Below are 16,253 nucleotides of genomic sequence, written 5' to 3' on the forward strand. Positions count from 1 at the left end.
AGGATAAACAATGCAGATTTATTTTCACAGCTGCTTTTGCTCATAATTACTAAGGGTGCCAATAATTGTGGAAGGGACTGTATAGTGCCATATTATGGTTTTAGCTGGGTAGTTTTAGCTAACATTACCTTATTATCATTGACGAATTGCAAGCTACCTTGCTTCGCAACATTCAATTAATTTCCCTTTCTCTTATACTATTAGTCAGATATGCATGATAATGGCAAGTCCTTACGCTTGTTTCTCAGCTGTGGTACAACATATGACATGGAAAACATACAACAGTGCAACATAACAGTGTTGGGCAATAGTAAACAACTGTAAAATTAGCATTGGTACAATCTGGTAGTATGTAGCAGTCTGTATGTATGCTATGTAAACTGATAAGTAATTTTCAAAAGGCAAGCTAGTTATTGTTATGATGATGCCGGTGAACCACACTCAGTCTCTTGTATGTTACGTTGCTGTTTTGTATGATGCTCGCTCACTTCAGTACAGAGTGTGTGTGAGAGAATTAGCAATAAGTAGCTGGCTTCAGTTCACTTAATGGCCACCGGTGTCATTAATAACCTTTGTTTCTGGATTCTCCATATGGCCCCGTGACAGCAACCTTGAAATTTCTCCTTTTGTTTTCCACAGGGAAAAAACAGCATACAGGTTTGCAATGACATTTAAATGAATAAATAAGGCCAGGATTTTAATTTTTACTATTCCTTTAAGATATTCAGCATGAGTAAAAAAAGGCTACATGCCTCTAAAGTGAACCTGGATGGAATTCCAGGCTGTCAGGCTTCCTGTTAGTGATTTTTTTCTTTTTTTCAGAAAACAATTCTTCCAGTGTTGCCTTCGGAATTCATGTGGAGTGAAGCTAAAACTCTGTTAATCTGTGATGTGTTAAACCTACCTGCATAACTCCATCATTCATTACAGAGTGTAAAATGTCACACTTTTAGTCACAAACCTTTAAACATGCAGACAAGGATCACTGAAAGAAAGAACGAGTTTGGTCATGTCTGAAGTAATCTATTTTACTTACCAAGTAGTTTGATCGGTCATTATAATCAGTCAGATAATCTCCGTTATACTGTAAGTTATTCTGAGTAGTTACAAAACCAACTTTCCTAAATTGCTATCTCCAGTAAGAAACAGCAAGATCCAGAATATTCTTCTGCCAGAGATTCCATTTTCAGTGAATACTGACAAGCAATGGACAAAAGTCTGGCAATGAAAATAAAACTTTATAAAGAAATGTTCCCTGATTTGGGCCTCTTGTTTGTTCTATCATCAGTCAGTGATCCAAACGGATCATAGGTCCTGCCAATCAGAAGGCACTATAGGGCAGACAGCCAATGGTATGAGACAGTCATTGAAGAGACGACAGCACAGCTGCACTTCACACCCTGTCCTCGCATTCCAGATCTGAGCATTGCTAGGATACCACAGCAAGAACGCTCACAGACCCAAACAACTAACACATAAATACCCAGCTAACAAAAATATGTTTGAAGAATGTTTTGCTAACTTTCCCATTAAGTTAAAAAAAAAAAAGTTTAAAATGTTTCAAAATCCTTTTTCTTTGTTATATAAACTGTAAGGGAACATTTCATTTGATCATTCTGCAAACATTATACGAACATTTTAGAATGTTCAGAGAATACAAACCTGATTCCAAAAAAGTTGGGACACTGTACAAACTGTGAATAAAAACAGAATGCAATGATGTGGAGGTTTGAAATTTCAATATTTTATTCAGAATACAACATAGATGACATTTCAAATGTTTAAACTGAGAAAATGTATCATTTTAAAGGGAAAATAAGTTGATTTTAAATTTCATGGCATCAACACATCTCAAAAAAGTTGGGACAAGGCCATGTTTACCACTGTGTGGCATCCCCTCTTCTTTTTATAACAGTCTGCAAACGTCTGGGGACTGAGGAGACAAGTTGCTTAATTTTAAGAATAGGAATGTCATCCCATTCTTGTCTAATACAGGCTTCTAGTTGCTCAACTGTCTTAGGTCTTCTTTGTTGCATCTTCCTCTTTATGAAGTGCCAAATGTTTTCTATGGGTGAAAGATCTGGACTGCAGGCTGGCCATTTCAGTACCCGGATCCTTCTCTACGCAGCCATGATGTTGTAACTGATGCAGTATGTGGTCTGGCATTGTCATGTTGGAAAATGCAAGGTCTTCCCTAAAAGAGACGACGTCTGGATGGGAGCATATGTTGTTCTAGAACTTGGATATACCTTTCAGCATTGATGGTGCCTTTCCAGATGTGTAAGGTGCCCATGCCACACGCACTCATGCAACCCCATACCATCAGAGATGCAGGCTTCTGATCTGAGCGCTGATAACAACTTGGGTTGTCCTTGTCCTCTTTTGTCCGGATGACATGGCGTCCCAGTTTTCTAAAAAGAACTTCAAATTTTGATACGTCTGACCACAGAACAGTTTTCCACTTTGCCACAGTCCATTTTAAATGAGCCTCGGCCCAGAGAAAACGCCTGCGCTTCTGGATCATGTTTAGATATGGCTTCTTTTTTGACCTATAGAGTTTTAGCCGGTAACGGCGAATGGCACGGTGGATTGTGTTTACCGACAATGTTTTCTGGAAGCATTCCTGAGCCCATGTTGTGATTTCCATTACAGTAGCATTCCTGTATGTGATGCAGTGCCGTCTAACGGCCCAAAGATCACGGGCATCCAGTATGGTTTTCCGGCCTTGACCCTTACGCACAGAGATTGTTCCAGATTCTCTGACTCTTTGGATGATATTAATATTATGCACTGTAGATGATGATAACTTCAAACTCTTTGCAGTTTTTCTCTGAGAAACTCCTTTCTGATATTGCTCCACTATTTTTCGCCACAGCATTGGGGGGATTGGTGATCCTCTGCCCATCTTGACTTCCAAAAGACACTGCCACTCTGAGAGGCTCTTTTTATACCCAATCATGTTGCCAATTGACCTAATAAGTTGCAAATTGGTCCTCCAGCTGTTCCTTATATGTACATTTCACTTTTCCGGCCTCTTATTGCTACCTGTCCCAACTTTTTTGGAATGTGTAGCTCTCATGAAATCCAAAATGAGCCAATATTTGGCATGACATTTCAAAATGTCTCACTTTCAACATTTGATATGTTATCTATATTCTATTGTGAATAAAATATAAGTTTATAAGATTTGTAAATTATTGCATTCCTTTTTTATTCACAATTTGTACAGTGTCCCATCTTTTTTGGAATCAGGTTTGTATTCAAATGTAAAAAAACAAAACAAAAAAAACAGATGAACATCCAACTAATGGTACGTTTACGCAACAACAATGTACTAAAAATGGAAACCTTTTTCCTTTGCATTTTTTGAGCATGAAAATGACCAAAAAAGTTCTGTTATGCTGCCAGGCCAGTAGGGATGTTAAGATTCACCGATTCGCATTGGCATAAAAGTAAGCGATGAGATCCATTGATTTAAAAGTGCATCAGATACAAGTTGGCATTTGTATAGCAATGCATCGTTTCTAACATATTTGCATCGGAAAGAAATGATTTATTTATATAAAATTATTAGTAGATACGCAATACTTTTAGAAAGTGACCAATAATTTGTGACCAATACTCTCATCACCACTGCTGCTACGTGAATATGATGTATCACAACACTACAGAGACCGAGGAGTGTCCTGAATATAGATTGACCTGAATATACACAGACTATAGATTAACATGGCAAAGGCCTGTTGAGAAAGGACCATGTGTTAGAAGTCAGAAGGCACTCAAGTTCATTTATGATTTGCTGTCTGTCTGAACCAAAGAAATAAAAGCAAACTATCTGTACCATATTTAGGGCCCTATGATTTCCGCAATGCAGAATACACAGACATAATCACAGAATCCATTCATTAAAAACAAAAACAAAAAAACAAATACGTTTATACATTGCTACACTGTAGCACGCGTGACGCTCGCAGTGTTTTTTCCAGTGACTTCATAATATGACGACATGAACACAAACTTCATCTCCAGAGCTGCTCTGAGAGTCACTTCATGAGCATTTTATCATTTAATTTGAGAAAAATTATTGTCATATCATATACTCACAGAAACGTCAAGATCACAGCAACCTGTCAAAATAAAAGTTCGGTTTAACTTGTAACAGAAATATAGCCCTATTACTATTGTAGTACTATGTACTACTATTATATTACTATTGTACAGTAAAATGTGTGTCTTAATGTAATACTACTACTACTAATAATAATAAAACTATAATTATTAAGACTTTATTTTTGAAGGAATAATCACAAAATTTTTCATCCATGTTTTAATTTGAACAGTAATTTGGTCAAAAAAAAAAAAAAAACATAATTTGAGAAAAAATAAAAAGTGTAGAGCCTTACATGATGAATTGCATAGCATCATATTTTTTCCATTGCATCGTATTGCATTGAATCGTATTGTGTTGAATCGAATCAAAATCGGATCGCACTGCATCGTAATGGGGTGAATCATACTGCATCGCATCGGTAGCTGCTTCATATGTATCTTAAATGTATCGTATCGTTGGCTATGCATCGAGATGCATATCACATCAGCCTCAGTTATGGAGATGTACATCCCTACAGGTCAGTAGTTGGCGAAGTCACTTTGTAAAGAAACACTTCATGCATATAGATATATATATATATGCATGAACATATAACATATATATGATGTCACAGTTTTCACAAATTTGCATTTTTGTAGTTTATACAGAGACGTAACAGTATCTTGAATATATTTATAACGGTGTCTTTTCAAAAGCTTGCATTTTCAGTCCCCCAAAACACCATTGTTGTATAAATGAATGGCCAAAATGCATAAAAGTTGAAAAGTTTCAGGAAAAAGACGTTCAGGAAAAAAAAATTCCAAGAACGATAATATTTTTGTGCTTATGTTCTGAGAACATTAGTAGATTCCAGATTTGAAAGAATGGAGGCTTCTTTGAAACATTTCTGGAGCATTCTTTTTTCATTTTTGTCAAATTTTAAAAGAGAATCTTGGCAAAACATTATTCAAAGTTCTGAGAACATTCCCTGTTTGCTGGGTACTATCCCAATGACTTTATCTGGGCTAGCAAAACAGGCTGCAAGCCTCTATTCAAAGCAGAGAAAATGCATCATGCAATTGTTTATGCAGCAATTTAATTTGTCTCGTTCAACAACAACAACAAAAATGTTTTATGGTGGTATAAATGCAATAAGAATTATTTTTTTTCCAGTTGATGTTTGGTACAACACTGACAGTCAATCAGAATTCACTTTACCTTATAAAGCTTTAGCATTTAAAGCAGAATAAAACATAACTGCAGCATACACTTAAAATAAACAGAACATTATCATGTGTTTCGTGTGTGTGTGTGTGTGGACACTAATGTAGTTATCATTATAGTTATCAATCTTTATGGTCATTGTTCTTTGCATGAAAATTTGAGTGGGTTTTTCTGTAAAAGCAAAAACCATTTAAAAAAAAAAAAAAAGCAAAGCACAAACATATGATGACACCTTAATTTGTATCCAGATATCTCTGTCTGTGTTGGACACAAAGCAGGTCATTGGGTCTGGTCTCTTAAACAATCACCCAGTTACAATTAATCTCCAGGTTACAGCTCAGCAATCTCAGGAATGCGGTGTTTAAAAACACGCTTCAATTCACACATGCATGCACTAGAAGGAAAATCAAAATGTCTTCACACATGGCTGTTCAAACTGATGATGCATAACTGATATTTAAAAGTTGACTTTATTAACCCTGTAAAACCTGACATTTAAAATAATAAATAAATTATATATATATATATATATATATATATATATATATATATATATATATATATATTTTTTTTTTATGGAATGGAAGTTTATTAAACAAATTAAAAAATTATAAAAAATTTGCATGTGTATAATATTTGATGCATCAACCTTCTATGGCTCATATATTATGATATAGGAGAATATGGAGCTCATACTTGAGGATCTACCGACGCACAAATGAAAGAACACAGACGCAGCCAGATCATTTCCATAATGAACAACACAATCAACCAATAGCAGTGCAAATGTAAATTGACTAGTTCAAACTATAGTAAATCACCTTGCATGATTCATTTAAATATTCTCCTCCCATGTCCATGCCTTTTCAGCGCTAATTTTGCATTGCCTGTCTTTAGTAAATCCTGACAGTAGTTTTTTAATGGCAAAACAGGGTTTGCGCTGGAGCAAGCTGTTAGTAAATCTGGCCCTGTTTCTCCCAATAATATGTCTTAGTAAGATTTAAATACTATTATGATCAAAGCTCTGTAGTTTTCATTGTGGAGAGCAAAACATATGCAATGCAATACAATGATTACTGAGAGATGTGATTTTTCTAAAAAAAAAATAATAATATGCATAATCAAGTTGCTTCAGTCAGGAAAGGGTTCATCGTGAAATATTACGACCAATATAAAAGTTACTCTTACATTTACTTTAGGGATGCACAAAATATTGGCCACCATAACAGTATCGGCTGATAAATGCTCATCAAATGCTCATATTAAAGCCAATAAATAATGGATTATTTCCTTCAGCTGAGACACTTTCAGATGCGAGAAAGTAACTTGGCACAGGTTTATAAAAGATTTTTGGGTCAGCACACCTTAATAGCTTCAACAAGTGATTGCCAATTAAGTTTAGAATACAATGAACCAATTAGAACCCAGTTTAGGTCAGATACCTGCTAATGGTGGATATTTTGATAAATCAAAAATTTAAGTTTTAAATTTAAGTTTGTGTTGTCCCTTATCAGTGCAAAATTATCACAAATTAAAAAGGATTCATGACAATATTGTCCAAAACCCCACTTTTCTAGGGCGTTTCCAAACTTTTGGAGGGCAGTGTATATATATGATTAATCTCATATAGAATGCATTTGGTTGAGTTAACACTTGAATTAACACTGCAGTAAAGCGCTTCATTATACGGTGATCATTACCTTCAGTGTGCGCAGCTCAAACAGCAATGCACAGCATTAATAACTACTGAGACTGTCATATATATATATATATATATATATATATATATATATATATATATATATATATATATATATATATATATATATATATATATATGATAACACTATTGTAATAAAATGTTGTGAATTCACTGGGTTTAGTTGCGCTTCCACAACAGGAGTTACACATTCTGACCAGCTAGTGTTGTAAAAAATACCGACCATGATACCAAGTCGGTACTGAAATTTTAAAAATGTGACACTTTGAGTGCTGTTGAACAGATTCGTAAACACCTCTGATTGGCCTTTGTGTTCACGCGCTCAACAGATACATCTGTGATTGGCTGTATGGACCGGTCCGCCAATAGACACCTGCTTTCAAACATTCCCGTGTGTATCTGTGTAAGCGCTCGGTGAAGACCATCATTAATGACTATTTACAACATGTTTTTGAAGTGCTGATCATTGTAGCCAATCACAGACATATCTGACATATCTGTAAGTATTTATTTTATATGTATAGAGGTACGTCTCAGCTAGGGCTGTCAAACGATTAATCGCAATTAATCGCATACAAAATAAAAGTTTGAGTTTGCATAATATATGTGGGTGTACTGTGTGTATGTATATATAAAAACACACAAATTAATGTATATATTTAAGAGAAAAATTTTATTTATGTACAAAATATTTTTATTTATATATAATATAAATTATATAAATATATATATAAATACATATACTTGTAAATATTTCTCAAATATATACATGAATGTGTTTGTATTTATATATACATAATAATTACACACAGTCCACCCACATATATTAGGCAAACTCAAACTTTTATTTTGTATGCGATTAATCGCAATTAATCGCTTGACAGCCCTAATCTCAGGTAATGGTAGAATGAAGAAATACACATTTCATAGTGCAGAAGTTGTAACTTAATGTCACAAGTAGGCTAAGTTGCAACTCACACAAAGATGGTGTAACCGGTCCTAAAAACCACCCACAACACCCTAATATTTCCTAGCAACTCCCCAGTAAGTTAGTAACCATTCAGTATAGCCAGAGGAAAAACACCTTTAGCTCTGAGAATGTAGAAAGGCAGAGCATGTCATGTTAACGACCATGGATTGCTTGGGAGTTTGACCTTTATAAAGATGACTAACTAAATGTAACCAGTCTTTTCTTTGGGGGGAGAGACTGACAGAGTCTAACATTGAGTCTTTTGTATTCTTGCCCTCCTCCTCCTGCGCTGTGGTAATGGGCACCTGTTGATCTCAGTCCCCATATGGAGACTCTCAGGCAGCCAAGAGCAGATAGAAGAACATCCTTATGATCATCCCTATACCTGTTCACCCGGTCTCTCTCCATCCCGCCCTTCTCTCCACAGCCTTCTCTGTTCACAACACATGGCTTGTGTATGCTGTCCCAGACAGGGTGGGAGTGGGTTTCCCTCCAGGCTCACGGTCAAAGAGAGGCTTTGTGTGGCAGGGATGAGGGTGGGAGCAAAGTGCCCATTCATACATTCCTTCACCATCACAATCAAAACAATGCAGCCCGCCAGATAGACGTCCTTGAAATTACATCCCTCAAGGTCAGATATTTGGAGCAGAACTGTAGCCGAGGTCATCTGAACTGCTTAAAGGGTTAGTTCATCCAAAAATGAAAATTCTGTCATTTATTACTCACCCTCATGCTGTTCCACACCCGTAAGTCCTTCATTAATCTTCAGAACACAAATTAAGATATTTTAGTTGAAATCCGATGGCTCCGTGAGGCCTCCATAACAATGACATTTCCTCTCTCAAGATCCATGAATGTACTAAAAACATATTTAAATCAGTTCATGTGAGTACAGTGGTTCAATATTAATATTATAAAGCGACGAGAAAATTTTTGGTGCGTCAAAAAAACAAAATAATGACTTATTTAGTGATGGCTGATTTCAAAACAATGCTTCATTAAGCTTTGGAGCGTTATGAATCTTTTGTGTCGAATCATGATTCGGATCGCGTGTCAAACCGCCCAACTGCTGAAATCACGTGACTTTGGCGCTCCGAACTGCTGAGTCGACACACTGATTCACAATGCTCCAAAGCTTCCTGAAGCATTGTTTTGAAATCGGCCATCACTATATAAGTCGTTACTTTTTTTTTTTTGGCGCACCAAAAATATTCTCGTCGCTTTATAATATTAATATTGAACCACTGTACTCACATGAACTGATTTAGATATGTTTTTAGTACATGAATGGATCTTGAGAGAGGAAATGTCATCGCTCCCTATGAAGGCCTCACGGATCCATTGGATTTCAAAAAAAATATCTTAATTTGTGTTCCGAAGATGACAGAATTTTCATTTTTGGGTGAACTAACCCTTTAAGTTGTACCCAATATATCCATAAAACATCTTACATTTGGGGATTTAAGACAAGTATCCTAACTTTTATCCTAACTCACAAAAAATAAGAAAGGAAAAATTAGAAATAGTTTTTTATAAAGAAAATTTATAATAATATCTGTTTTAGGACCATTGAAATTTGTATTTCAATTTTTTTTTTATATAGCTGGCATTCGGACATAAACACGGAAGAGCTGCAGTGGGTTCACTGCGTCAACTGCATACTAGACTGATGTTAGAGAAGAGATACTGAAAAAAGTCATTATTTATGGCCCGAGCACCAATGGTGTGAGGTCACGTGACGTCACGCCCTGAGGGGAACGCTTCCCCTCAAGGCTTTCCTCCATTGCCCGCCAGTCATTTTTACCAGGTTTGTAATAAGATCTAATGTAGTAAGACAGTGATATTAAAAGACCAAATTCAATATGCACCTCATTGATTATGCATATTTTGTGCAGGCAAACAAACGAACACAGTATATTAATGCAACACAAGGTTTCTCATTGAGCATTTTTTGTCCGTGGCGGCCTGACAAAGTTTGATGTTTCGCCATGAAAGAGGAAGCTGTTGTAAGTCAGGCATACAATGTCCAATCTGTCCAAAACTTCACACATTTGATAAAAGTCCTGGTCTGAAGACATCTACGTGCCGATATTCAAATACTCATAGTGCCACCTGCTGGCAACAGGAAATGGCATGCTTTACACTTTAATTTACTCCCAGAAACACATTTAAATATACCACAAAGTTAGCCTGACGTGGTCATACTAAATTCTAGTTCGAATATGAGTCTGATACTGCTCCATTGGGCTTTGATTATGGGGGCTTATTTCAACCGATCCAGGAAAGACCTCAATTGGATAGACCTACAACCAATCAGAGCTACAGAGTAAGTGACGTATGTTGAGCGACGCATAGTTGTCAACAGAACTCTTCTTAGCGACCATCGGGGCCAGCTGATAAATCAAACTTTTGCAGAATCCCGTAGGAAGGACGGCAAAGACATCTTTCCCATCGACAAATGCCTTGATCGCGGTCCTCTGTTCCTTTTTTAAAATTAATGCGCTGTCGATATCTTCTATAACGGATGTGATGGCAGACTCTACACATCTCAGTTCTTCAACAGCCATCATTGTTGTAAACTAATTGACCTTTCGCAAAGACCCGCCCCCCTTAGTTACTGTTGCTTTGTCCGACAAGCCGTGGCGCTGTCACGCCACACAGAGTGGAAAATACATCGCGGAGAGGAAACTGACAACACATCGACAGACGAGACAGAGCAGGTTACTTATGATATTAAACAAAGTCCCAGCTTTCAAACTGTGTAGTTATTAAAAAAATTCAAACAATAAAAAACGTTTTGTGGCTCTTTAATGTGTTGTGACCATGATCGTGACAGATTGCTGTAGCGCCTCAGCTCAAGAGGCTCGTGAACCGATCATCTCTTCCTACTAGTCCATTTATAGCATCAAATAAACATGAATGAACATGAGAATGAATGTTGTTTCAAACGCGGAAAGACGTCAATATGCACAATTTTTCAAGTTTAACTCCACCGAGGTTAATCTTCTAACTCCTGACTGCTTTGTCGGACAAAATGGCAGATGCGGCGTTCTGATTGGTTAGATCGCTTGTCAATCAAACTCCCCAAGCGCTCTTTGATGACGTGGCTGATTACGTTTCTGGTGATAATCTGTCAATCATCGCCCTGACAATGTGATTGGTCCGAACAGTTTCTGTTCGGGCATAATTACTCCTCTACGGATCGAGTCCAGACCGAACTCCCCGACCTCAAAATGTTGTGGGCGGGGCTAAGTTCGGCTGGCATCCAGGCTACCACAAAGTACCAAACATGCGAGAAACACTTTAAATCATGCAACACTTAGCTAAGGCTAAAGTATGCGATTAATGCCACAAACTAAAAGAATTTCACACACAAAAAGTATTCTCATCACTTCATAACATTAAAGTTGAACCATGGAATATTTTAACAATGTCTTTACTTCCTTTCTGGGCCTTGACAGTGGTAATTAAATTGCTGTGTATGGAGGAGTCAGAGAGCTCTCGGATTTTATCAAAAATATCTTAATTTGTGTTTTCTGAAGATGAACGAAGATGGGTGTGGAACGACATGAGGGTGAGTAATTAATGACAGAATTTTCATTTTTGGGTGAACTAACCCTTTAACTATTCACAACAGCACGCGTTGATTTCCCTGTGACAGGCACTTCAAACAGTGAAATCACATACAGTAAGTGAGAGATACATTAATGCGACAAAAGTTTGTTTTTACTTTGTGAGAGATTCTGCATAGCATAAATTCTCATCAATAGATCCTGAGTCTTCGACAACGCGATTCATCCTCACTTTGAGTGTAACCGGTATTTATGGCCCTATAACCGATCAAGCGGCTTATAAAAAAAAAAAACGCTGTAAAATAAGCCTCAAAAGTTATTAAAAGGTGCAACAGCGCAATAATTTATATTTTCGCTGCAGAGTATAAATGGGAACGGCATTTATTTGTATTTATTTGTGCAATAATTTATAGCTGTCACAGAATATGTATGTATTTTTGTAGTTTATGGTGAGCTTACAAAACCATGTAGGCCTAGGCTATAATATAGGCCTATGTATTGTGTTGTGTAGCAGCATGCATTTTTGGGAAGCTTTGATGCTTTTAAGTCAGTGAGAGCGAATAAGAAGCCATTGCTGTTGCATGTACAGTGCTCAGAGTAAATGAAGTACACCCCCTTTGAAAAGTAACATTTTAAATAATATCTCAATGAACAGCAATGGCACCACATGGAAGAGAAATGTCACAAGACCTGAGAAAGAAAAGAATTTCTTTATACCAGAAAGGTGAAGGCTACAAGAAGATCAGCAAAGCTTTACTTTTCAGTCAGAATACTGTAGCAAAAGTGGTACAAAAATTTAAAAAAGATGGAACAGAAATGTCCAGGTCATCCACGAAGTTAACACCTCGACAGGAGAGTCTTCTGATGAGAAGGGTGGAAGAAAATCGGCATGCAGTTATCTAAAGAAGTAGATTGCCAAACTGGGGTGACTATTTCCCATGACACGATACGGTGTACACTTCAGAGGAATGGCATGCATGGGTGCCATCCACGAAAGAAGCCTCTCCTAAAGCCAAGGCACAAAAAAGCCTGCCTAGAGTGTGCCAGGGCCCATGCTGACAAAGATGAAGACTACTGGGACTCTAAACTCCAGAGTGATGAGACCAAGATAAATGTTTTTGGAACTGATGGCTTCAAAACTGTATGGCGTCGCAAAGGTGAAGAATACAAAGAAAAATGCATGGAGCCTACAGTGAAACATGGTGGTGGCAGTGTCCTTATGTGGGGCTGCATGAGTGCTGCTGGTGATGCATGAATTCACAGATGTACTGCTCTATACTGAAAGGGAAGATGCTACCATAACTCCGTGCCCTTGGTCATCATGCACTTTTCCAACATGACAATGATCCTAAACACACATCTAAGGCCACTGTTGGATTTCTGAAGAAGAACAGGGTGAAAGTGATTCAGTGGCTCCTGATCTGAACCCAGTCGAACACCTATGGGAAAATCTGAAGAGACAAGTTGAGCATCACTCTCCATCCAGCATCCAGTCTCTAAAAGAGGTCATTCTTGAAGAATAGACAAAGATAGATGTTGCAAAATGTTGCCAACTTGTTCATTCCATGCATTTTGCATCACCCCAATTTGAGTTAAACTGAAAAATGTGTTCTCTAAGTTATATTATTAACCTTACTTTCATGTTATAAGTAAAACAGATGTTATATTAAACTTAGTCTTGTCAACATTTTGGAAATGTATTTTTTTTGTTCATTACGATATTATTTAAAATGTTACTTTTCAAAGGGGGTGTACCCATTTATGCTGAGAACTGTATATATTTAAAATTGTTATATATATATATATATTATATATATATATATATATGCAATTATTTCTTAAATATATACATGTATGTATAATACTGTGATGTACATGTAGCGCCAATGCGCTTCGGGCGACCCGAGTTCGAGTCCCGGCTTGTGGTCCTTTCCCGATCTCGTCCCCCTCTCTCTCTCCCACTTTGCTTCCTGTCTAATCACTGTCCTATCATAATAAAGACAAAACACTAAAAATAAATCTAAATATTATATATATATATACATATATATATATATATATATATATATATATATATATAATAATTATACACAGTACACAGACATATTATGTAAACACATACTTTTATTTTGGATGCGATGAATCATGATTAATAGTTTGACAGCCCTAAACTATATAAAATGCCCACCCATCAAACTTTATCAGCTGATAATGGCTGATCGATCGAATTTGGCGCACCCTTACTTATCGTGAAAAAATAGGCTTTATTGTATTTATCAAAATATAATTTCTTATTTCTGTGAAAAATGAACAGGCACATGTTGATTTTGTGAGTTTTACCCTTTCTCGCATTTTTGTTGCAAAGTGGGTCACAGACACTGGCATGAGCGCAATGTTTGGATTCACATTATCTTATTATGCAGATGCTGCAGAAAAGTGTCAGGAAGACATGCGCTACACAGGAACTCCACAAAAAAGAAGAACATCATAATTTGCTAAATATGCTCAAGAAGGAATGAGCATTAACAGCTAGCATAGATTTTGCATTATTTATGGCTTTCAGTACTGCAGCTGCTGTGAAGGAGTTTATGACACGAACAATGCTTGGAAGCTGTCAGCAACTCATATACTGCACATGATGTAGATAAAACTCTCTTCGCAATGGCCTTTCTCTCATTCCTTCACACACATCCATAGAGCACCCATGGCTAAATAGACCATTTCCAGCTTTGGCAGGAGAACAGATGGAAAAATGTGGAATTCCAACCAAACACGCACATCTCAAGACCACTGCAGTTAAATATTGATGTCTGTTTTTGAGGAAAGTGTGCAGCACATATTTACATATTTATCTAAATCCAACGTGGGTGGTGCCAGGATAGTATTTTGGTAAAAGGTATATCAAACTACTTCTTTAGCGAAGAATGAAAAATAACATTGGCAAATAACAAGACTAAACAAAACATTCAACATAACGTTCAAACGACCAACAACTATGCCCTCAACACAAGATTCACACAGGCCATGTACAGACTACAAAGTTGTGGAAGGAACTAAACTATTTAAAAATAAGAGGCCGTTTACACAACATCGATTTCAACTAAAAACTTTTTATGTGTTTTTGGGAGACTGTCCTCCAAAAAAAACGACGCTATAGGTCGTTTTTCAAGCAACTTATTATGACCAATATTTACGTTTTAAAGTCATGCGCCCTCTAGCTGGCGTAAAAATAATGACAGTGTTGCAGGGCTCTCAAGTCTCACGCATTGGGCGTGAGACACACGCATTTCAACCCGTTCACACGCTCACACGCCACACCTTGTATTTCTCACGCAGAGAAATCTCCAGGATAACGCACAACAAGTTGCGCCGCTATTAGAGGAATCAAGCGAGTTCCCCATAGAGTTCAGAAGGCCCTGCCACGCACCAGTTAATCTAATAAAAAATATAGCTACCGAACAGCCAATCAGAAAATAGAATTGCTGTATCCGGGTAAGATTTAGATATTCCAACGTTTACGTTCTGATTCCAACGACACATTCTGTGATTCACGGGCTCGCTCACTGATTCAGATGCTCGCTGAAGTAGTTAGCTACAGAGGAGGACACCTGTCAGTCACATTGATTCACATCTGGCTACAGACTGATCGTGATTGATGTGGGACCATATCCTATGAGTACAGTAAGTCATCTCATCAAATTGCTGGGGAATATTTGTGTCCAGGCAGCTGGTAGGTTAGTTAACAGTTTGTCCAGAGTACTTTACGTGAACTTGCCTAGCTAGTAGGGATGGGCATTTTTCCAAAATATTGTATTTGAATATTTGGGCTAATAAAAAAAACGAATATTCGTGTATTTAAAGCTGCAGTCCGCAACTTTTTTGTGCGTTAAAAATGTACAAAAAATTATATAATGAGAATATACAACATCCATTTTCCAAACCGTGTTTTGTCTTATCCTGAATCATTATGGTACACTTATAATAAGTGTTTATATTCGGACTATTTCAGACCGGACTGGTAGGACTCGCCGCAGAGTACCACAGTAACTGCGTGACTCGCCATAGACATACACGGAGAAAAGTAGCTCCGGCTACAATGTTCCTCCGCAAGACGCATGCAGTTCTGTTTATTAACCGCTAGAGGGCCAAAAATCAAAACAAAAGTAGCTATTATAAGCTCAAGCTGCGATCAGAAAAAACACTAGTAAAGCAGAGCACGTCAGTTATGGTGCAGAACGTAACGTACATATATAAGGTACACTAGAGTCGGAATATGGTTACCATGTTTATATTGTTTCACATTATAATGTTGAGGAAAAACAACAGTATAATGTGTATGATTATATTACCATTATCTCACTATCTCTCACATTCACTCACTCACTCACATACACACTAAAATGCTGAATTAAATAAATATTTTTTTATTTGTACGAATTTGTGTCATTTTTCATATCAGAACCCCTTCGCTGCCGCCGCCGCCGAAATCTCACTCTGAACTCAGTTCAAAACTTGAGAGCCCTGGTGTTGTGTTACGTCTGTCGTCATGAAATGACGAAATGTCGTTACCAATCAAAATGCGTGGTCATTTAAATGCAATGTGTGGAATTTTTACACCATTTGTCCAATTTCCATTTAGCAAAACTCTTTTTTTTTATTAACGACCACATACACCCC

At 37.1% G+C, this 16,253-nt stretch overlaps 1 protein-coding gene across 5 annotated transcripts in view; it reads right to left on the bottom strand.

Moving 5' to 3' along the window:
- Nucleotides 1-16,253, bottom strand: part of veph1 (ventricular zone expressed PH domain-containing 1) — a 149,277-nt gene that overhangs the window by 125,527 nt on the left and 7,497 nt on the right. The window contains exon 1 of one of the 5 annotated variants that reach the window (XM_048168271.1): nucleotides 1,037-1,471. The exons of the other annotated variants lie outside the window; for them this stretch is intronic. The gene's annotated coding sequence lies outside the window, so the exon portion shown is untranslated. Of the gene's footprint in view, nucleotides 1-1,036; nucleotides 1,472-16,253 lie in introns of those variants that run through there. 5 annotated transcript variants of the gene reach the window in all.

Source organism: Megalobrama amblycephala, linkage group LG19, assembly GCF_018812025.1.
Source record: "Megalobrama amblycephala isolate DHTTF-2021 linkage group LG19, ASM1881202v1, whole genome shotgun sequence".
Taxonomy (NCBI): domain Eukaryota; kingdom Metazoa; phylum Chordata; class Actinopteri; order Cypriniformes; family Xenocyprididae; genus Megalobrama; species Megalobrama amblycephala.